At 46.7% G+C, this 22,128-nt stretch overlaps 3 non-coding genes and 3 pseudogenes across 3 annotated transcripts; all 6 read right to left on the bottom strand.

Annotated features, from left to right (window-relative positions):
• Nucleotides 1–4,268: 4,268 nt before the first annotated feature.
• On the bottom strand, nt 4,269–4,433 carry LOC148996280 (U1 spliceosomal RNA). The gene has a single exon (XR_016147654.1). It is a non-coding gene; the product is annotated as a U1 spliceosomal RNA (small nuclear RNA).
• Nucleotides 4,434–4,765: 332 nt separating this feature from the next.
• Nucleotides 4,766–4,943, bottom strand: LOC148996279 (U2 spliceosomal RNA; annotated as a pseudogene).
• Nucleotides 4,944–11,517: 6,574 nt separating this feature from the next.
• On the bottom strand, nt 11,518–11,682 carry LOC148996278 (U1 spliceosomal RNA). Its single transcript, XR_016147652.1, has one exon. It is a non-coding gene; the product is annotated as a U1 spliceosomal RNA (small nuclear RNA).
• Nucleotides 11,683–12,014: 332 nt separating this feature from the next.
• LOC148996277 (U2 spliceosomal RNA) lies at nt 12,015–12,192 on the bottom strand (annotated as a pseudogene).
• Nucleotides 12,193–18,766: 6,574 nt separating this feature from the next.
• LOC148996276 (U1 spliceosomal RNA) lies at nt 18,767–18,931 on the bottom strand. The gene has a single exon (XR_016149818.1). It is a non-coding gene; the product is annotated as a U1 spliceosomal RNA (small nuclear RNA).
• Nucleotides 18,932–19,263: 332 nt separating this feature from the next.
• On the bottom strand, nt 19,264–19,441 carry LOC148996275 (U2 spliceosomal RNA; annotated as a pseudogene).
• Between the last annotated feature and the right edge of the window lie 2,687 nt (nt 19,442–22,128).

Genomic DNA, 22,128 nt, shown 5'->3' with positions numbered 1-22,128 from the left:
GTACAGTAGTGTAACTATCCCTACTCTAAAGCTGTCTGGAAGTCTGTCAAGAGTCTCAAATTCTTTAAAAACTGTAAGTAAGTCGTGTGCTAAAATGTCCCAGAAAGTCAGGTAAAACTCAAAGGGGAGTCCGTCCATGCCCGGTGACTTCCCCTTCTTAAAACCCTTTACAGCTTTTGTCAACTCTAAAAGATTAAAATCCTGGGATAAAAGCACATTTGGACTCTTAACTTTTTTATCTAAAACCCCTAAAACGTCCTCTAAGGTGCCATTGTGTACCTCTTTAGTGTCATATAAATTACTGTAAAAACTTTCAATTTCCCCTAAAATCCGGTCAGTTGTGTTTACTTCCTCCCCTCTAAAAGTTTTTAAAGCATTAATGGACCCTCCCCGAGCTATTGTCTTTTTAAAAAAATATCTGGTACACTTCTCTCCTTCCTCTAACTCCCTTTCTTTACATCTTAAAATGACACCTTTGCTCTTTATTTCAGACAGATCTGACATTTCTTTCTTTACTTCTTTTATTTCATTTGTAAAATCCAATCCATTGTTTAAAAGGTTAAAATATCTCTGCAGTCTTTTTTGCAACCCCATCATGCGTCTTTTTTCTTTATTCTTTTTTTCTCTCCCAATTTGTTTAAAAAACCGTCCTGTCCTATGTTTCACCATCTCCCACCACTGTGCACGTGAGTCATAAAAGTCCTGGAGGGTCTGCCATTGGCTGAACTGCTCCCTATACTCTTTTACCACTTCCTCGTCTTCTAACAGGGAACAGTTCAGCTTCCACAGCCCTCCCCCTGCAGTCACACCCGTGGGAAGTGAAAGAGTGCAAGACAGCATCATGTGATCGGAAAAAAAGAGGGGGGTCAATGTAGCATCGGTCGGCGGGAGGTCCCTTGTAAAAACATAGTCAATTCGAGAGGCTCTGGCACCGTCACCACTGAACCAGGTGAAGCCCTCCTCTCTTTGATGCATTGTTTTAAAACAGTCGACTAACTTAAAATCTTTGACTATATTTTGTAATAAAACCGATGTCTTGTCTACCTTAAAATCATCTCCTACCCTCTTTCTGTCATTTTTTGATAAAACACAATTAAAATCCCCTGCTACCACTAGGGGAGCCCTGCCTAGCATGTGGGGTTGCGAGTCTTCTAAAAGCTCATACCTGTTATTTTTTTCTGTAAAACCATACATATTTAAAATATTAAGATCCTTACCTAAAAAAGTCAGATTTGCTAAAATTGCCCGCCCGTCCCTCACCACAGTGCTGCCCTTCACCAAAAGGTTGGGATTTTTGATTAAAATAGCAACACCGTCATTTTTGTTAAAATTGGACCCACTCCAAATGGAAAATCCTGGGGTCCAAATCTCCTCCCACTTCCTGTAATTTGTTAAAAAAGGCAAACCACATTCTTGCAATAAAAACACATCTGACTTAAAAGTTTTTAAAAAGGATAACACACTCTGTGCTCGCAGAGTAGACCTCACACTTCTCACATTGATTGTAGAGATAGTGAGGGCCATGAGCAGTATGGTTAAAAATACAAGCATTAATAGAAGAATAAAACCAAAAGACTGCAGAAAGTTACATTAAAATCATGTTATGTCATGTATCACTTGCTTCTCCTTTTCCCCAGAAAAACTGGGATCAGGAGGGCAAATGCTCGTCACCTTGGAGTCCACAGAGAGGGCCTCTTGTGGATCCTTCGGCGACGATGTTATTAGCTTAACGTGCAAAAAGGAGACTTCATTGGGAGAATCTGCGGGCCACACACGGTCTAGATCTACCAAGGAGGTACTATCTAGCCGGAGCGATGCCCGCAGCCTTTTCTCCTCTGTTTGAAGCAGAGGAGATCTCGCAGACCTTTTTTGCACCTGAGCATTGGGAAGTGAACCCTCGGATTCACCCCCACTATCCACCACGCTAACCTCCGATACGGTGTAGAGCGAGGAAGCCGTTACATCCTCCTCCTCTATTTTGTTTTCGCTTATCTCTTGTTGGGGAACGGCTTCCTCACTCTGTTTGCTGTTAAAACTTGGCTCCGCCCCTATGGCCGCCCCACTTCCTTCCTCCTGCCCACTCCCTGAGGCTGGCTGGGAAATAGAATTTCCCGCCAAAACCTCAGGGACCGCCTCCTCCTTCCTTTGCTCTTTTGTTTGTTCCACATGTGGGGCGGCCATTTTGTTACCTTTCAATTTGTTGGCAAAACTTTTAGGGCAATCTCTGTAGAGATGGTTAGTTTCACCACAAAGATTACACCTTCTGCCAATGGTACATTCTTCAAAAGTATGACCAATTCCTCTACACTTCCCACATGTTAATTCATTGCATGCATCGGCTAAATGCCCCATTCTCCCACACTTTCTGCACAATTTAGGCATTCCTTGATAGTGAATGTAGCCTCTGTTCTCTCCCAACACAATCATTGAAGGTAGGTGTTTCAGGCCCTGGTAGCCCCCGGCGTCTTCCCATTGTTTAATGGGAATTCGCCAGGAGCAATTCCAGATGCCGTCTTCATCTAACACTTTGACTGGTTGCCCCCGAACAGTGCAATATCTACCCAACCAGACACAAATGTCTTCTCCATTCACAGTTTCATTAAACATCCTGACAATCACGGTTTTAAGTGAATTGTCAGAAAGTTTTTCCACAGTAAACATTGAAAACTGGGCTTTGCATGCATCAAACCTTTGCCAGAATTCAGTTAACAGGGAAGCGCTTTTGAAACTTAAATCAAAACCTTTGTTCAGGGGGAGAGTTACCAAGCAGTTCAAGTCATCAGGTTTAAAATTGAGGGTTTTCTGGATCAGCTTCCTGGAGAAGTCAAGACGTGACAACCCCAGGAGCTTACCATTCACCTCTTTAAATAAAAACCGCACGCTGTGGTGCCTCCGCATGCCGGCACGGGCAGCCGACATGGTGGAGGCACCAACAGCCTAAAACTTAAAACAATAAATAAATAAATAAATAAATAAATAGATAAAAAGGTCTTACCTTAAAACCGAACCGGAATAAAAGCAGCTGGATCAATGTACCTCTCAAAAGTTTGAGGCTCAAGTCACGGAAGGACCCGAGCCGGAAAAACCTCCAAGAGGCGATCGCTGTCTCTACCTTGGGACCAGACACTTGATCTTAGCCAAAAGGCCGAGAAGCGATGACGCAGCGACGCCGAGGCGGGGGAGCCGGCAAAGGCCACGCCCACCTGGGCCGCGGCGAGAGGGTCTAAGGTCGCCGGCAAACAAGCTCAGCTCAGATTGGTTGACACCGAAAATGGATCACAACAGAGTGCACAGCAAAGACACTCTGGAGTGCAACCTGGGATTTTGGATCATCAACATTCCGCCTTAAAAGTGAGCGGGCAGACCAAAGCGTCCGTGGTAGAGACTTGAAACTCTGAGGGATGGTAGGACCGGCCCGGTACTACAACCTCACCAAGGCTCGCCCCGATCGGCCCCAAGGTGGCGCTGCAGCGATCAAAAGTACGAAATGGCTCGTAACTCCTCGACCGTCGGTCGCAGACCCAAGTGTCTTACATCACCGGAATCCTTGGCTCGAGCCGAACAAGATGCATGCCTCGGATTGGGTGGTCGCGCTGGCGAGATTTTCGGGTATTTTGGATTTTCTGAAAAACCTACTTTTGCACACTAGTCCTAGGTTTTTTGCCCGATCTGACCCAAACCGGTGCAGAAAGATTCTCTGGAGTCTGACTGCCAACAGGGATCGGGAAACAGTTGGAATTTCCATCCACGTTGGCGACGGTACGCCAAAACGTTGGGGGTGGGCGAGGCGGGCTTTACTTGAACGGCTATAACTCTCCAACGGAATGAGACAATTGCACCCAACTCGGTACACCTGTGTACGGGCTCAGCCCGTGGTCACGTGAAGAGGAATGCGGCGACTGGCCACTTGGTGGCGCTGTAAACAGAAAAAAACACAACATGGGTGGCTGTGTATCACGTGACGTTTCACACGTGCACAATGTTTTCATACCACATGATAGAACTCCTCATTCCGAACAACTTTGCCTCCAGGACAACTGCTGTGAACTAAGTCGTCCGTCAAATATTGGAGACTATTTGAAGAATTGAGGAGAAAAAAGAAAACCCTCCTCACACAGACCGGTCCTAGACTGTTTCGTATCTCTCGAGCAACCGCCGCAGTTCAACTCTCTGGACTGCCTCTGGATATTGAAGAAGTGGAGAAAAAAAACAAAACAAAAGAACCTCAAGTGGAGCTTTAACAATCTGCCCTTTTAACCAGTGTTGTCCAGGGGAGAGCGCGAACGCAGTCCCCCACTACCATAAATTATGCAGTCGAGATTCCCACATTTGGGGAATTCGCAGGGGTCAGCACAATCCAGAGTGCAATGGCCAAGCCTCGCCCTGGGTGAACCACCTTCCTGATCATGGTGTCTCCCCTGCCAGGTAAGTATGAATTCCCAGGCCTTCAGTCAGAAGCACCCTGTCCCTCTCCCCAATCCTCACCAGCGGTTTGCCAGTCAAAAAAGGGGCTTTTTTTTTTTTTTTTGCACGCTCCGCATCCGGCTCCATGAGCCATAAATGTACATAATGCGCCGTCCCCGAATAGTGGACGGATCAGATGTTAAACCGACAGAGGAACAGGGGTTCCTTTTTGTCTTGTTTTTACACCACAATTCTACCCAGGCTAGTATAGCACATGATCACCTACAACACCCACTCACACTAGCTCCATTATCACCGTCTGCCACACAAGACCACTACATTTCTTTCATTGAACACTTTAGGAGGGTGCACCGTTCCCAGAAGTACTGCAATACCGGGTCGATGCGTGGAGTGGACGGAGCAAGCCCCTATTCCATCTCCCAGGACCAAAAATCAATTTAATATGTGGTGCCCGGGTAGGGCACGTATCAGATATTAAACTGATAAGAACAGATTTTTTCTTTCTTTCGAAAAGTTTTATTGTCACAGTGTCATTCCATTATTTCCATTTGCATGTACATTTTTTCTTTTAGATCACATTTTTACACATATTAAAAGGGACACATTATTTACTGTTAAAAGTTTCTTGTGTTTGTGTGTTGTGTAAAAAGTCCATGTATGTTTTAAAAGAAAGGTAAATGGTTTAAATAATAGGAATAAAACAATAAAACATGTCAGATAAAAACCAATAAAACAATAAATTATGCCACATAAAACATCTCTTGTACAGGATCGAGGGTGAGTCCCTGTCAAGAATGTCCATTCACTCCAGGTCTCCAGAACAGGCCCCGGACTCCTCGCTTCCAGCGCCCAGCGGAGATCCCCTCTCCTCCGGCCCGCTGGCCCGCTGTTCCCGTAGCCGGTGTGGTGAGGGTGCATCTACGGGCGGCCAGGGTCGGGGGTGGCCGGGACCTCTTTGGTGTGACCCCAGCCCCCCCATCCGAATGACGACGTCCGGCGCCTCCTGCAGCGCAGATCTAACTAATTGCTCGCACGCGTGGAGGGGCACCGTAACGCGTTTCCCCACCAGCAGGTTTCTGGTGGCCCAGATGGCATCCTTGATATGGTTGAGGGTGAGCCAGAGCGAGGTAAATTGCTGTGATGTTAGCTCCTTCAAGCCCTGACCCACCCCCAGGATGGCGAGCCTGTATCCCACCTGGGCCCGACCCGCCGGCAGGCACGGGAAAACCAGGGGGCTGGTCTTGGCCCACAGGTCCCGCGCAGCACCGCACTCCCAGAGCAGATGTTGGACGGTCTCCGGGGAACCACATCCGGACCGTGGGCAGGTGGGGTTTTTGGCCATGCCTCTGGAGTGCATGACCGCCCTGACCGGGAGGATCTCATGAGCCACCATCCACGACAAGTCCTTGAGCCTGTTCTGGAGAGCTGGGTGGGCTGCGTTCCTCCAAACGTCTTTGGCCTCACCTAGTGTGAGGCCTGGAACTGGACTCACCGATTCTCGATCCTGCACAAGAGAGACAAGAGACTTGTGGTTAGTTAAAATAGTGGCATCATTTGTTTCTAAAAGGTATTTCTTTAAAAATGTCTTAATAAAAAGATGTTCTTTTGACAAATTAAAAGACACTGGACTTTTAAGATCAATGGGTAAAATTTTCAAGCTTCTTAGGTATGACCCCATCCAGAATCGGGTCATGGCTGCTGTCTTGTGTTCTCTGGATGGGGTCAGTGCATACTGGATGTGGAGGGCGGCAAAGCGGCTGCCTAAAAACAGGTGGGGGTCTGGGAGGCCTTTCCCGCCATTCTCTTTTTTCTTTTTGACGACCTCCCTCTTGAGTCTTTCCCACTTGGACCCCCACAGGAAATAAAATACCGCCCTCTCCAACTTGGCTAGGAATCGTCTTGGGGGACTAAAAACAGAACAGACAAGTAAAATCAGTGGTAAAATCACAGCTTTAAAAATTAAAATCTTGCCTTCATACGTCAGTTGTCTTAGTCCCCAAAAGCCCAGTCTTTGCCTAACTTTCCCTAACATGTCAGTCCAGTTACCCTGTCCTCCACCCTCCCTGTCAAATTTCACACCTAAAATTTTCAAATTATTATCTTTAAAATCCAAATCTAGTCCGCCTTTGTCAACGTTCCCCCACGGCCCGAAGAGCAGGGCCTCGGACTTACTCCTGTTAAGCTTGGCGCCCGAGGCCCGACCGTACCAGTCAGTCAAGTCCATTGCTCTTCGTACCGATAAAAGGTCAGTCGCTAAAAGGGTCACGTCGTCCATATATAAAACACAGGTCGCCGTCAGTCCACCAGTTCCTGGGATGTCTAGTCCTTTAATCCATTTATCCCTTCTCAAGATTTGTGCCAGTGGCTCAATACAAGCCACGTACAGAAGGGGAGATAAGGGACACCCCTGACGGACACCGCTGCGGATATTTACAGCTTTGGTAAGATGCCCATTTACAAGAATTTTGCTGCCTAAGTCCTCATACAGCAGTCCCACCCAAGCTAGAAACCTCTCAGAAAAGCCCATTTTTTGCAGTACCTGAAGGAGGTACTGGTGCGAAACTCGATCAAATGCTTTTTCGAAGTCTAAATTTAGGACTACAAGCCGAATGTTTCTGTCTCTCGCATAACAGATGGCGTCTCTGATCAGTATTAGGCTGTCCGTGATCTTCCTGCCGGGCACAGCGCAAGCTTGATCCAGGTGGATTACGTCCTCTAAAACGGCCGACATGCGTGTAGCTAAAATTTTACTAAAAAGTTTACAATCATAATTTAAAAGAGTGATTGGTCGCCAGTTTCTTAAGTCAGTCTTGTCTCCTTTTTTGTACAGTAGTGTAACTATCCCTACTCTAAAGCTGTCTGGAAGTCTGTCAAGAGTCTCAAATTCTTTAAAAACTGTAAGTAAGTCGTGTGCTAAAATGTCCCAGAAAGTCAGGTAAAACTCAAAGGGGAGTCCGTCCATGCCCGGTGACTTCCCCTTCTTAAAACCCTTTACAGCTTTTGTCAACTCTAAAAGATTAAAATCCTGGGATAAAAGCACATTTGGACTCTTAACTTTTTTATCTAAAACCCCTAAAACGTCCTCTAAGGTGCCATTGTGTACCTCTTTAGTGTCATATAAATTACTGTAAAAACTTTCAATTTCCCCTAAAATCCGGTCAGTTGTGTTTACTTCCTCCCCTCTAAAAGTTTTTAAAGCATTAATGGACCCTCCCCGAGCTATTGTCTTTTTAAAAAAATATCTGGTACACTTCTCTCCTTCCTCTAACTCCCTTTCTTTACATCTTAAAATGACACCTTTGCTCTTTATTTCAGACAGATCTGACATTTCTTTCTTTACTTCTTTTATTTCATTTGTAAAATCCAATCCATTGTTTAAAAGGTTAAAATATCTCTGCAGTCTTTTTTGCAACCCCATCATGCGTCTTTTTTCTTTATTCTTTTTTTCTCTCCCAATTTGTTTAAAAAACCGTCCTGTCCTATGTTTCACCATCTCCCACCACTGTGCACGTGAGTCATAAAAGTCCTGGAGGGTCTGCCATTGGCTGAACTGCTCCCTATACTCTTTTACCACTTCCTCGTCTTCTAACAGGGAACAGTTCAGCTTCCACAGCCCTCCCCCTGCAGTCACACCCGTGGGAAGTGAAAGAGTGCAAGACAGCATCATGTGATCGGAAAAAAAGAGGGGGGTCAATGTAGCATCGGTCGGCGGGAGGTCCCTTGTAAAAACATAGTCAATTCGAGAGGCTCTGGCACCGTCACCACTGAACCAGGTGAAGCCCTCCTCTCTTTGATGCATTGTTTTAAAACAGTCGACTAACTTAAAATCTTTGACTATATTTTGTAATAAAACCGATGTCTTGTCTACCTTAAAATCATCTCCTACCCTCTTTCTGTCATTTTTTGATAAAACACAATTAAAATCCCCTGCTACCACTAGGGGAGCCCTGCCTAGCATGTGGGGTTGCGAGTCTTCTAAAAGCTCATACCTGTTATTTTTTTCTGTAAAACCATACATATTTAAAATATTAAGATCCTTACCTAAAAAAGTCAGATTTGCTAAAATTGCCCGCCCGTCCCTCACCACAGTGCTGCCCTTCACCAAAAGGTTGGGATTTTTGATTAAAATAGCAACACCGTCATTTTTGTTAAAATTGGACCCACTCCAAATGGAAAATCCTGGGGTCCAAATCTCCTCCCACTTCCTGTAATTTGTTAAAAAAGGCAAACCACATTCTTGCAATAAAAACACATCTGACTTAAAAGTTTTTAAAAAGGATAACACACTCTGTGCTCGCAGAGTAGACCTCACACTTCTCACATTGATTGTAGAGATAGTGAGGGCCATGAGCAGTATGGTTAAAAATACAAGCATTAATAGAAGAATAAAACCAAAAGACTGCAGAAAGTTACATTAAAATCATGTTATGTCATGTATCACTTGCTTCTCCTTTTCCCCAGAAAAACTGGGATCAGGAGGGCAAATGCTCGTCACCTTGGAGTCCACAGAGAGGGCCTCTTGTGGATCCTTCGGCGACGATGTTATTAGCTTAACGTGCAAAAAGGAGACTTCATTGGGAGAATCTGCGGGCCACACACGGTCTAGATCTACCAAGGAGGTACTATCTAGCCGGAGCGATGCCCGCAGCCTTTTCTCCTCTGTTTGAAGCAGAGGAGATCTCGCAGACCTTTTTTGCACCTGAGCATTGGGAAGTGAACCCTCGGATTCACCCCCACTATCCACCACGCTAACCTCCGATACGGTGTAGAGCGAGGAAGCCGTTACATCCTCCTCCTCTATTTTGTTTTCGCTTATCTCTTGTTGGGGAACGGCTTCCTCACTCTGTTTGCTGTTAAAACTTGGCTCCGCCCCTATGGCCGCCCCACTTCCTTCCTCCTGCCCACTCCCTGAGGCTGGCTGGGAAATAGAATTTCCCGCCAAAACCTCAGGGACCGCCTCCTCCTTCCTTTGCTCTTTTGTTTGTTCCACATGTGGGGCGGCCATTTTGTTACCTTTCAATTTGTTGGCAAAACTTTTAGGGCAATCTCTGTAGAGATGGTTAGTTTCACCACAAAGATTACACCTTCTGCCAATGGTACATTCTTCAAAAGTATGACCAATTCCTCTACACTTCCCACATGTTAATTCATTGCATGCATCGGCTAAATGCCCCATTCTCCCACACTTTCTGCACAATTTAGGCATTCCTTGATAGTGAATGTAGCCTCTGTTCTCTCCCAACACAATCATTGAAGGTAGGTGTTTCAGGCCCTGGTAGCCCCCGGCGTCTTCCCATTGTTTAATGGGAATTCGCCAGGAGCAATTCCAGATGCCGTCTTCATCTAACACTTTGACTGGTTGCCCCCGAACAGTGCAAAATCTACCCAACCAGACACAAATGTCTTCTCCATTCACAGTTTCATTAAACATCCTGACAATCACGGTTTTAAGTGAATTGTCAGAAAGTTTTTCCACAGTAAACATTGAAAACTGGGCTTTGCATGCATCAAACCTTTGCCAGAATTCAGTTAACAGGGAAGCGCTTTTGAAACTTAAATCAAAACCTTTGTTCAGGGGGAGAGTTACCAAGCAGTTCAAGTCATCAGGTTTAAAATTGAGGGTTTTCTGGATCAGCTTCCTGGAGAAGTCAAGACGTGACAACCCCAGGAGCTTACCATTCACCTCTTTAAATAAAAACCGCACGCTGTGGTGCCTCCGCATGCCGGCACGGGCAGCCGACATGGTGGAGGCACCAACAGCCTAAAACTTAAAACAATAAATAAATAAATAAATAAATAAATAGATAAAAAGGTCTTACCTTAAAACCGAACCGGAATAAAAGCAGCTGGATCAATGTACCTCTCAAAAGTTTGAGGCTCAAGTCACGGAAGGACCCGAGCCGGAAAAACCTCCAAGAGGCGATCGCTGTCTCTACCTTGGGACCAGACACTTGATCTTAGCCAAAAGGCCGAGAAGCGATGACGCAGCGACGCCGAGGCGGGGGAGCCGGCAAAGGCCACGCCCACCTGGGCCGCGGCGAGAGGGTCTAAGGTCGCCGGCAAACAAGCTCAGCTCAGATTGGTTGACACCGAAAATGGATCACAACAGAGTGCACAGCAAAGACACTCTGGAGTGCAACCTGGGATTTTGGATCATCAACATTCCGCCTTAAAAGTGAGCGGGCAGACCAAAGCGTCCGTGGTAGAGACTTGAAACTCTGAGGGATGGTAGGACCGGCCCGGTACTACAACCTCACCAAGGCTCGCCCCGATCGGCCCCAAGGTGGCGCTGCAGCGATCAAAAGTACGAAATGGCTCGTAACTCCTCGACCGTCGGTCGCAGACCCAAGTGTCTTACATCACCGGAATCCTTGGCTCGAGCCGAACAAGATGCATGCCTCGGATTGGGTGGTCGCGCTGGCGAGATTTTCGGGTATTTTGGATTTTCTGAAAAACCTACTTTTGCACACTAGTCCTAGGTTTTTTGCCCGATCTGACCCAAACCGGTGCAGAAAGATTCTCTGGAGTCTGACTGCCAACAGGGATCGGGAAACAGTTGGAATTTCCATCCACGTTGGCGACGGTACGCCAAAACGTTGGGGGTGGGCGAGGCGGGCTTTACTTGAACGGCTATAACTCTCCAACGGAATGAGACAATTGCACCCAACTCGGTACACCTGTGTACGGGCTCAGCCCGTGGTCACGTGAAGAGGAATGCGGCGACTGGCCACTTGGTGGCGCTGTAAACAGAAAAAAACACAACATGGGTGGCTGTGTATCACGTGACGTTTCACACGTGCACAATGTTTTCATACCACATGATAGAACTCCTCATTCCGAACAACTTTGCCTCCAGGACAACTGCTGTGAACTAAGTCGTCCGTCAAATATTGGAGACTATTTGAAGAATTGAGGAGAAAAAAGAAAACCCTCCTCACACAGACCGGTCCTAGACTGTTTCGTATCTCTCGAGCAACCGCCGCAGTTCAACTCTCTGGACTGCCTCTGGATATTGAAGAAGTGGAGAAAAAAAACAAAACAAAAGAACCTCAAGTGGAGCTTTAACAATCTGCCCTTTTAACCAGTGTTGTCCAGGGGAGAGCGCGAACGCAGTCCCCCACTACCATAAATTATGCAGTCGAGATTCCCACATTTGGGGAATTCGCAGGGGTCAGCACAATCCAGAGTGCAATGGCCAAGCCTCGCCCTGGGTGAACCACCTTCCTGATCATGGTGTCTCCCCTGCCAGGTAAGTATGAATTCCCAGGCCTTCAGTCAGAAGCACCCTGTCCCTCTCCCCAATCCTCACCAGCGGTTTGCCAGTCAAAAAAGGGGCTTTTTTTTTTTTTTTTGCACGCTCCGCATCCGGCTCCATGAGCCATAAATGTACATAATGCGCCGTCCCCGAATAGTGGACGGATCAGATGTTAAACCGACAGAGGAACAGGGGTTCCTTTTTGTCTTGTTTTTACACCACAATTCTACCCAGGCTAGTATAGCACATGATCACCTACAACACCCACTCACACTAGCTCCATTATCACCGTCTGCCACACAAGACCACTACATTTCTTTCATTGAACACTTTAGGAGGGTGCACCGTTCCCAGAAGTACTGCAATACCGGGTCGATGCGTGGAGTGGACGGAGCAAGCCCCTATTCCATCTCCCAGGACCAAAAATCAATTTAATATGTGGTGCCCGGGTAGGGCACGTATCAGATATTAAACTGATAAGAACAGATTTTTTCTTTCTTTCGAAAAGTTTTATTGTCACAGTGTCATTCCATTATTTCCATTTGCATGTACATTTTTTCTTTTAGATCACATTTTTACACATATTAAAAGGGACACATTATTTACTGTTAAAAGTTTCTTGTGTTTGTGTGTTGTGTAAAAAGTCCATGTATGTTTTAAAAGAAAGGTAAATGGTTTAAATAATAGGAATAAAACAATAAAACATGTCAGATAAAAACCAATAAAACAATAAATTATGCCACATAAAACATCTCTTGTACAGGATCGAGGGTGAGTCCCTGTCAAGAATGTCCATTCACTCCAGGTCTCCAGAACAGGCCCCGGACTCCTCGCTTCCAGCGCCCAGCGGAGATCCCCTCTCCTCCGGCCCGCTGGCCCGCTGTTCCCGTAGCCGGTGTGGTGAGGGTGCATCTACGGGCGGCCAGGGTCGGGGGTGGCCGGGACCTCTTTGGTGTGACCCCAGCCCCCCCATCCGAATGACGACGTCCGGCGCCTCCTGCAGCGCAGATCTAACTAATTGCTCGCACGCGTGGAGGGGCACCGTAACGCGTTTCCCCACCAGCAGGTTTCTGGTGGCCCAGATGGCATCCTTGATATGGTTGAGGGTGAGCCAGAGCGAGGTAAATTGCTGTGATGTTAGCTCCTTCAAGCCCTGACCCACCCCCAGGATGGCGAGCCTGTATCCCACCTGGGCCCGACCCGCCGGCAGGCACGGGAAAACCAGGGGGCTGGTCTTGGCCCACAGGTCCCGCGCAGCACCGCACTCCCAGAGCAGATGTTGGACGGTCTCCGGGGAACCACATCCGGACCGTGGGCAGGTGGGGTTTTTGGCCATGCCTCTGGAGTGCATGACCGCCCTGACCGGGAGGATCTCATGAGCCACCATCCACGACAAGTCCTTGAGCCTGTTCTGGAGAGCTGGGTGGGCTGCGTTCCTCCAAACGTCTTTGGCCTCACCTAGTGTGAGGCCTGGAACTGGACTCACCGATTCTCGATCCTGCACAAGAGAGACAAGAGACTTGTGGTTAGTTAAAATAGTGGCATCATTTGTTTCTAAAAGGTATTTCTTTAAAAATGTCTTAATAAAAAGATGTTCTTTTGACAAATTAAAAGACACTGGACTTTTAAGATCAATGGGTAAAATTTTCAAGCTTCTTAGGTATGACCCCATCCAGAATCGGGTCATGGCTGCTGTCTTGTGTTCTCTGGATGGGGTCAGTGCATACTGGATGTGGAGGGCGGCAAAGCGGCTGCCTAAAAACAGGTGGGGGTCTGGGAGGCCTTTCCCGCCATTCTCTTTTTTCTTTTTGACGACCTCCCTCTTGAGTCTTTCCCACTTGGACCCCCACAGGAAATAAAATACCGCCCTCTCCAACTTGGCTAGGAATCGTCTTGGGGGACTAAAAACAGAACAGACAAGTAAAATCAGTGGTAAAATCACAGCTTTAAAAATTAAAATCTTGCCTTCATACGTCAGTTGTCTTAGTCCCCAAAAGCCCAGTCTTTGCCTAACTTTCCCTAACATGTCAGTCCAGTTACCCTGTCCTCCACCCTCCCTGTCAAATTTCACACCTAAAATTTTCAAATTATTATCTTTAAAATCCAAATCTAGTCCGCCTTTGTCAACGTTCCCCCACGGCCCGAAGAGCAGGGCCTCGGACTTACTCCTGTTAAGCTTGGCGCCCGAGGCCCGACCGTACCAGTCAGTCAAGTCCATTGCTCTTCGTACCGATAAAAGGTCAGTCGCTAAAAGGGTCACGTCGTCCATATATAAAACACAGGTCGCCGTCAGTCCACCAGTTCCTGGGATGTCTAGTCCTTTAATCCATTTATCCCTTCTCAAGATTTGTGCCAGTGGCTCAATACAAGCCACGTACAGAAGGGGAGATAAGGGACACCCCTGACGGACACCGCTGCGGATATTTACAGCTTTGGTAAGATGCCCATTTACAAGAATTTTGCTGCCTAAGTCCTCATACAGCAGTCCCACCCAAGCTAGAAACCTCTCAGAAAAGCCCATTTTTTGCAGTACCTGAAGGAGGTACTGGTGCGAAACTCGATCAAATGCTTTTTCGAAGTCTAAATTTAGGACTACAAGCCGAATGTTTCTGTCTCTCGCATAACAGATGGCGTCTCTGATCAGTATTAGGCTGTCCGTGATCTTCCTGCCGGGCACAGCGCAAGCTTGATCCAGGTGGATTACGTCCTCTAAAACGGCCGACATGCGTGTAGCTAAAATTTTACTAAAAAGTTTACAATCATAATTTAAAAGAGTGATTGGTCGCCAGTTTCTTAAGTCAGTCTTGTCTCCTTTTTTGTACAGTAGTGTAACTATCCCTACTCTAAAGCTGTCTGGAAGTCTGTCAAGAGTCTCAAATTCTTTAAAAACTGTAAGTAAGTCGTGTGCTAAAATGTCCCAGAAAGTCAGGTAAAACTCAAAGGGGAGTCCGTCCATGCCCGGTGACTTCCCCTTCTTAAAACCCTTTACAGCTTTTGTCAACTCTAAAAGATTAAAATCCTGGGATAAAAGCACATTTGGACTCTTAACTTTTTTATCTAAAACCCCTAAAACGTCCTCTAAGGTGCCATTGTGTACCTCTTTAGTGTCATATAAATTACTGTAAAAACTTTCAATTTCCCCTAAAATCCGGTCAGTTGTGTTTACTTCCTCCCCTCTAAAAGTTTTTAAAGCATTAATGGACCCTCCCCGAGCTATTGTCTTTTTAAAAAAATATCTGGTACACTTCTCTCCTTCCTCTAACTCCCTTTCTTTACATCTTAAAATGACACCTTTGCTCTTTATTTCAGACAGATCTGACATTTCTTTCTTTACTTCTTTTATTTCATTTGTAAAATCCAATCCATTGTTTAAAAGGTTAAAATATCTCTGCAGTCTTTTTTGCAACCCCATCATGCGTCTTTTTTCTTTATTCTTTTTTTCTCTCCCAATTTGTTTAAAAAACCGTCCTGTCCTATGTTTCACCATCTCCCACCACTGTGCACGTGAGTCATAAAAGTCCTGGAGGGTCTGCCATTGGCTGAACTGCTCCCTATACTCTTTTACCACTTCCTCGTCTTCTAACAGGGAACAGTTCAGCTTCCACAGCCCTCCCCCTGCAGTCACACCCGTGGGAAGTGAAAGAGTGCAAGACAGCATCATGTGATCGGAAAAAAAGAGGGGGGTCAATGTAGCATCGGTCGGCGGGAGGTCCCTTGTAAAAACATAGTCAATTCGAGAGGCTCTGGCACCGTCACCACTGAACCAGGTGAAGCCCTCCTCTCTTTGATGCATTGTTTTAAAACAGTCGACTAACTTAAAATCTTTGACTATATTTTGTAATAAAACCGATGTCTTGTCTACCTTAAAATCATCTCCTACCCTCTTTCTGTCATTTTTTGATAAAACACAATTAAAATCCCCTGCTACCACTAGGGGAGCCCTGCCTAGCATGTGGGGTTGCGAGTCTTCTAAAAGCTCATACCTGTTATTTTTTTCTGTAAAACCATACATATTTAAAATATTAAGATCCTTACCTAAAAAAGTCAGATTTGCTAAAATTGCCCGCCCGTCCCTCACCACAGTGCTGCCCTTCACCAAAAGGTTGGGATTTTTGATTAAAATAGCAACACCGTCATTTTTGTTAAAATTGGACCCACTCCAAATGGAAAATCCTGGGGTCCAAATCTCCTCCCACTTCCTGTAATTTGTTAAAAAAGGCAAACCACATTCTTGCAATAAAAACACATCTGACTTAAAAGTTTTTAAAAAGGATAACACACTCTGTGCTCGCAGAGTAGACCTCACACTTCTCACATTGATTGTAGAGATAGTGAGGGCCATGAGCAGTATGGTTAAAAATACAAGCATTAATAGAAGAATAAAACCAAAAGACTGCAGAAAGTTACATTAAAATCATGTTATGTCATGTATCACTTGCTTCTCCTTTTCCCCAGAAAAACTGGGATCAGGAGGGCAAATGCTCGTCACCTTGGAGTCCACAGAGAGGGCCTCTTGTGGATCCTTCGGCGACGATGTTATTAGCTTAACGTGCAAAAAGGAGACTTCATTGGGAGAATCTGCGGGCCACACACGGTCTAGATCTACCAAGGAGGTACTATCTAGCCGGAGCGATGCCCGCAGCCTTTTCTCCTCTGTTTGAAGCAGAGGAGATCTCGCAGACCTTTTTTGCACCTGAGCATTGGGAAGTGAACCCTCGGATTCACCCCCACTATCCACCACGCTAACCTCCGATACGGTGTAGAGCGAGGAAGCCGTTACATCCTCCTCCTCTATTTTGTTTTCGCTTATCTCTTGTTGGGGAACGGCTTCCTCACTCTGTTTGCTGTTAAAACTTGGCTCCGCCCCTATGGCCGCCCCACTTCCTTCCTCCTGCCCACTCCCTGAGGCTGGCTGGGAAATAGAATTTCCCGCCAAAACCTCAGGGACCGCCTCCTCCTTCCTTTGCTCTTTTGTTTGTTCCACATGTGGGGCGGCCATTTTGTTACCTTTCAATTTGTTGGCAAAACTTTTAGGGCAATCTCTGTAGAGATGGTTAGTTTCACCACAAAGATTACACCTTCTGCCAATGGTACATTCTTCAAAAGTATGACCAATTCCTCTACACTTCCCACATGTTAATTCATTGCATGCATCGGCTAAATGCCCCATTCTCCCACACTTTCTGCACAATTTAGGCATTCCTTGATAGTGAATGTAGCCTCTGTTCTCTCCCAACACAATCATTGAAGGTAGGTGTTTCAGGCCCTGGTAGCCCCCGGCGTCTTCCCATTGTTTAATGGGAATTCGCCAGGAGCAATTCCAGATGCCGTCTTCATCTAACACTTTGACTGGTTGCCCCCGAACAGTGCAAAATCTACCCAACCAGACACAAATGTCTTCTCCATTCACAGTTTCATTAAACATCCTGACAATCACGGTTTTAAGTGAATTGTCAGAAAGTTTTTCCACAGTAAACATTGAAAACTGGGCTTTGCATGCATCAAACCTTTGCCAGAATTCAGTTAACAGGGAAGCGCTTTTGAAACTTAAATCAAAACCTTTGTTCAGGGGGAGAGTTACCAAGCAGTTCAAGTCATCAGGTTTAAAATTGAGGGTTTTCTGGATCAGCTTCCTGGAGAAGTCAAGACGTGACAACCCCAGGAGCTTACCATTCACCTCTTTAAATAAAAACCGCACGCTGTGGTGCCTCCGCATGCCGGCACGGGCAGCCGACATGGTGGAGGCACCAACAGCCTAAAACTTAAAACAATAAATAAATAAATAAATAAATAAATAGATAAAAAGGTCTTACCTTAAAACCGAACCGGAATAAAAGCAGCTGGATCAATGTACCTCTCAAAAGTTTGAGGCTCAAGTCACGGAAGGACCCGAGCCGGAAAAACCTCCAAGAGGCGATCGCTGTCTCTACCTTGGGACCAGACACTTGATCTTAGCCAAAAGGCCGAGAAGCGATGACGCAGCGACGCCGAGGCGGGGGAGCCGGCAAAGGCCACGCCCACCTGGGCCGCGGCGAGAGGGTCTAAGGTCGCCGGCAAACAAGCTCAGCTCAGATTGGTTGACACCGAAAATGGATCACAACAGAGTGCACAGCAAAGACACTCTGGAGTGCAACCTGGGATTTTGGATCATCAACATTCCGCCTTAAAAGTGAGCGGGCAGACCAAAGCGTCCGTGGTAGAGACTTGAAACTCTGAGGGATGGTAGGACCGGCCCGGTACTACAACCTCACCAAGGCTCGCCCCGATCGGCCCCAAGGTGGCGCTGCAGCGATCAAAAGTACGAAATGGCTCGTAACTCCTCGACCGTCGGTCGCAGACCCAAGTGTCTTACATCACCGGAATCCTTGGCTCGAGCCGAACAAGATGCATGCCTCGGATTGGGTGGTCGCGCTGGCGAGATTTTCGGGTATTTTGGATTTTCTGAAAAACCTACTTTTGCACACTAGTCCTAGGTTTTTTGCCCGATCTGACCCAAACCGGTGCAGAAAGATTCTCTGGAGTCTGACTGCCAACAGGGATCGGGAAACAGTTGGAATTTCCATCCACGTTGGCGACGGTACGCCAAAACGTTGGGGGTGGGCGAGGCGGGCTTTACTTGAACGGCTATAACTCTCCAACGGAATGAGACAATTGCACCCAACTCGGTACACCTGTGTACGGGCTCAGCCCGTGGTCACGTGAAGAGGAATGCGGCGACTGGCCACTTGGTGGCGCTGTAAACAGAAAAAAACACAACATGGGTGGCTGTGTATCACGTGACGTTTCACACGTGCACAATGTTTTCATACCACATGATAGAACTCCTCATTCCGAACAACTTTGCCTCCAGGACAACTGCTGTGAACTAAGTCGTCCGTCAAATATTGGAGACTATTTGAAGAATTGAGGAGAAAAAAGAAAACCCTCCTCACACAGACCGGTCCTAGACTGTTTCGTATCTCTCGAGCAACCGCCGCAGTTCAACTCTCTGGACTGCCTCTGGATATTGAAGAAGTGGAGAAAAAAAACAAAACAAAAGAACCTCAAGTGGAGCTTTAACAATCTGCCCTTTTAACCAGTGTTGTCCAGGGGAGAGCGCGAACGCAGTCCCCCACTACCATAAATTATGCAGTCGAGATTCCCACATTTGGGGAATTCGCAGGGGTCAGCACAACCCAGAGTGCAATGGCCGAGCCTCGCCCTGGGTGAACCACCTTCCTGATCATGGTGTCTCCCCTGCCAGGTAAGTATGAATTCCCAGGCCTTCAGTCAGAAGCACCCTGTCCCTCTCCCCAATCCTCACCAGCGGTTTGCCAGTCAAAAAAGGGGCTTTTTTTTTTTTTTTTGCACGCTCCGCATCCGGCTCCATGAGCCATAAATGTACATAATGCGCCGTCCCCGAATAGTGGACGGATCAGATGTTAAACCGACAGAGGAACAGGGGTTCCTTTTTGTCTTGTTTTTACACCACAATTCTACCCAGGCTAGTATAGCACATGATCACCTACAACACCCACTCACACTAGCTCCATTATCACCGTCTGCCACACAAGACCACTACATTTCTTTCATTGAACACTTTAGGAGGGTGCACCGTTCCCAGAAGTACTGCAATACCGGGTCGATGCGTGGAGTGGACGGAGCAAGCCCCTATTCCATCTCCCAGGACCAAAAATCAATTTAATATGTGGTGCCCGGGTAGGGCACGTATCAGATATTAAACTGATAAGAACAGATTTTTTCTTTCTTTCGAAAAGTTTTATTGTCACAGTGTCATTCCATTATTTCCATTTGCATGTACATTTTTTCTTTTAGATCACATTTTTACACATATTAAAAGGGACACATTATTTACTGTTAAAAGTTTCTTGTGTTTGTGTGTTGTGTAAAAAGTCCATGTATGTTTTAAAAGAAAGGTAAATGGTTTAAATAATAGGAATAAAACAATAAAACATGTCAGATAAAAACCAATAAAACAATAAATTATGCCACATAAAACATCTCTTGTACAGGATCGAGGGTGAGTCCCTGTCAAGAATGTCCATTCACTCCAGGTCTCCAGAACAGGCCCCGGACTCCTCGCTTCCAGCGCCCAGCGGAGATCCCCTCTCCTCCGGCCCGCTGGCCCGCTGTTCCCGTAGCCGGTGTGGTGAGGGTGCATCTACGGGCGGCCAGGGTCGGGGGTGGCCGGGACCTCTTTGGTGTGACCCCAGCCCCCCCATCCGAATGACGACGTCCGGCGCCTCCTGCAGCGCAGATCTAACTAATTGCTCGCACGCGTGGAGGGGCACCGTAACGCGTTTCCCCACCAGCAGGTTTCTGGTGGCCCAGATGGCATCCTTGATATGGTTGAGGGTGAGCCAGAGCGAGGTAAATTGCTGTGATGTTAGCTCCTTCAAGCCCTGACCCACCCCCAGGATGGCGAGCCTGTATCCCACCTGGGCCCGACCCGCCGGCAGGCACGGGAAAACCAGGGGGCTGGTCTTGGCCCACAGGTCCCGCGCAGCACCGCACTCCCAGAGCAGATGTTGGACGGTCTCCGGGGAACCACATCCGGACCGTGGGCAGGTGGGGTTTTTGGCCATGCCTCTGGAGTGCATGACCGCCCTGACCGGGAGGATCTCATGAGCCACCATCCACGACAAGTCCTTGAGCCTGTTCTGGAGAGCTGGGTGGGCTGCGTTCCTCCAAACGTCTTTGGCCTCACCTAGTGTGAGGCCTGGAACTGGACTCACCGATTCTCGATCCTGCACAAGAGAGACAAGAGACTTGTGGTTAGTTAAAATAGTGGCATCATTTGTTTCTAAAAGGTATTTCTTTAAAAATGTCTTAATAAAAAGATGTTCTTTTGACAAATTAAAAGACACTGGACTTTTAAGATCAATGGGTAAAATTTTCAAGCTTCTTAGGTATGACCCCATCCAGAATCGGGTCATGGCTGCTGTCTTGTGTTCTCTGGATGGGGTCAGTGCATACTGGATGTGGAGGGCGGCAAAGCGGCTGCCTAAAAACAGGTGGGGGTCTGGGAGGCCTTTCCCGCCATTCTCTTTTTTCTTTTTGACGACCTCCCTCTTGAGTCTTTCCCACTTGGACCCCCACAGGAAATAAAATACCGCCCTCTCCAACTTGGCTAGGAATCGTCTTGGGGGACTAAAAACAGAACAGACAAGTAAAATCAGTGGTAAAATCACAGCTTTAAAAATTAAAATCTTGCCTTCATACGTCAGTTGTCTTAGTCCCCAAAAGCCCAGTCTTTGCCTAACTTTCCCTAACATGTCAGTCCAGTTACCCTGTCCTCCACCCTCCCTGTCAAATTTCACACCTAAAATTTTCAAATTATTATCTTTAAAATCCAAATCTAGTCCGCCTTTGTCAACGTTCCCCCACGGCCCGAAGAGCAGGGCCTCGGACTTACTCCTGTTAAGCTTGGCGCCCGAGGCCCGACCGTACCAGTCAGTCAAGTCCATTGCTCTTCGTACCGATAAAAGGTCAGTCGCTAAAAGGGTCACGTCGTCCATATATAAAACACAGGTCGCCGTCAGTCCACCAGTTCCTGGGATGTCTAGTCCTTTAATCCATTTATCCCTTCTCAAGATTTGTGCCAGTGGCTCAATACAAGCCACGTACAGAAGGGGAGATAAGGGACACCCCTGACGGACACCGCTGCGGATATTTACAGCTTTGGTAAGATGCCCATTTACAAGAATTTTGCTGCCTAAGTCCTCATACAGCAGTCCCACCCAAGCTAGAAACCTCTCAGAAAAGCCCATTTTTTGCAGTACCTGAAGGAGGTACTGGTGCGAAACTCGATCAAATGCTTTTTCGAAGTCTAAATTTAGGACTACAAGCCGAATGTTTCTGTCTCTCGCATAACAGATGGCGTCTCTGATCAGTATTAGGCTGTCCGTGATCTTCCTGCCGGGCACAGCGCAAGCTTGATCCAGGTGGATTACGTCCTCTAAAACGGCCGACATGCGTGTAGCTAAAATTTTACTAAAAAGTTTACAATCATAATTTAAAAGAGTGATTGGTCGCCAGTTTCTTAAGTCAGTCTTGTCTCCTTTTTTGTACAGTAGTGTAACTATCCCTACTCTAAAGCTGTCTGGAAGTCTGTCAAGAGTCTCAAATTCTTTAAAAACTGTAAGTAAGTCGTGTGCTAAAATGTCCCAGAAAGTCAGGTAAAACTCAAAGGGGAGTCCGTCCATGCCCGGTGACTTCCCCTTCTTAAAACCCTTTACAGCTTTTGTCAACTCTAAAAGATTAAAATCCTGGGATAAAAGCACATTTGGACTCTTAACTTTTTTATCTAAAACCCCTAAAACGTCCTCTAAGGTGCCATTGTGTACCTCTTTAGTGTCATATAAATTACTGTAAAAACTTTCAATTTCCCCTAAAATCCGGTCAGTTGTGTTTACTTCCTCCCCTCTAAAAGTTTTTAAAGCATTAAT

Source organism: Pimephales promelas, chromosome 2 (genome assembly GCF_988280905.1).
Source record: "Pimephales promelas chromosome 2, fPimPro1.hap1.1, whole genome shotgun sequence".
NCBI classification, from domain to species: Eukaryota; Metazoa; Chordata; class Actinopteri; order Cypriniformes; family Leuciscidae; genus Pimephales; species Pimephales promelas.
Note: the sequence above shows the minus strand (reverse complement) of the source record. Positions and strands in the feature narration are given on the sequence as shown.